At 44.8% G+C, this 1183-nt stretch overlaps 1 non-coding gene across 1 annotated transcript; it reads right to left on the bottom strand.

The window, feature by feature from the left end:
- Positions 1 to 178: 178 nt before the first annotated feature.
- On the bottom strand, positions 179 to 285 carry LOC112063656 (U6 spliceosomal RNA). The gene has a single exon (XR_002891098.1). It is a non-coding gene; the product is annotated as a U6 spliceosomal RNA (small nuclear RNA).
- Positions 286 to 1183: the final 898 nt, after the last annotated feature.

Below are 1183 nucleotides of genomic sequence, written 5' to 3'. Positions count from 1 at the left end.
ATGACCTTTTTTTTTTTAGATTCCATATATATGTGTTAGCATACAGTATTTGTTTTTCTTTTTCTGACTTACTTCACTCTGTATGACAGACTCTAGGTCCATCCACCTCACTACCAATAACTTAATTTCGTTTCTTTTTATGGCTGAGTAATATTCCATTGTATGTAGGTGCCACATCAAAAACATGGAACGCTTCACGAATTTGCGTGTCATCCTTGCGCAGGGGCCATGCTAATCTTCTCTGTATCGTTCCAATTTTAGTATACGTGCTGCCAAAGCGAGCACAAGTCTTATTATTTAAGGAATACATTTCATAAGGCTATAGCTGCCATAGACAGTGATTTCTCTGATGGATCTGGGCAAAGTAAACTGAAAACCTTCTGGAAAGAACTCACCATTCTAGATGCCATTAAGAACGTTCATGAGTAACGGGAAGAGGCCAAAATACCCACATTCACAGGGGTTTGGAAGAAGTTGGTTCCAACCCGCGTGGATGTCTTTGAGGGGTTTAGAACTTCGGGGGAGGAAGCATCCTAGGATGTGGTGGAAACAGCAAGAGAACTAGAATTAGAAGTGGGGCCTGAGGATGGGACTGAATTGCTGCCATCTCGTCGTAAAACTTGAATGGATGAAGAGCTACTTCTATTGGTGGGCAAAGAAAGTGGTTTTTCGAGATGAACTCTACTCCTGGTGAAGATGCTGTGAAGACTGTTGAAACTACAGCAAAGGATTTAGAATATTACATGAACTTAGCTGATAAAGCAGTGGCAGCGTTGGAGAGCATTGACTCCAATCTTGAAAGAAGTTCTATTGTGGGTATAATGCTATTGAACAGAATTGCATGCTACGGAGAAATTGTTCATGAAAGGGTCAATCCATGCAGCAAACTTCATTCTTGTCTCATTTTAAGAAATTTCGGGCTTCCCTGGTGGCGCAGTGGTTGCGCGTCCGCCTGCCGATGCAGGGGAACCGGGTTCGCGCCCCGGTCTGGGAGGATCCCACATGCCGCGGAGCGGCTGGGCCCGTGAGCCATGGCCGCTGAGCCTGCACGTCCGGAGCCTGTGCTCCGCAACGGGAGAGGCCACAGCAGAGAGAGGCCCGCATACTGCAAAAAACAAAACAAAACAAAACAAAAAACAACTTTTCTCTCAGTGATAGCCAGTGATTTAAATTTCAGCAACAA

The sequence above is a fragment of the Physeter macrocephalus genome, chromosome 12 (assembly GCF_002837175.3).
Source record: "Physeter macrocephalus isolate SW-GA chromosome 12, ASM283717v5, whole genome shotgun sequence".
NCBI lineage: Eukaryota > Metazoa > Chordata > Mammalia > Artiodactyla > Physeteridae > Physeter > Physeter macrocephalus.
Note: the sequence above shows the minus strand (reverse complement) of the source record. Positions and strands in the feature narration are given on the sequence as shown.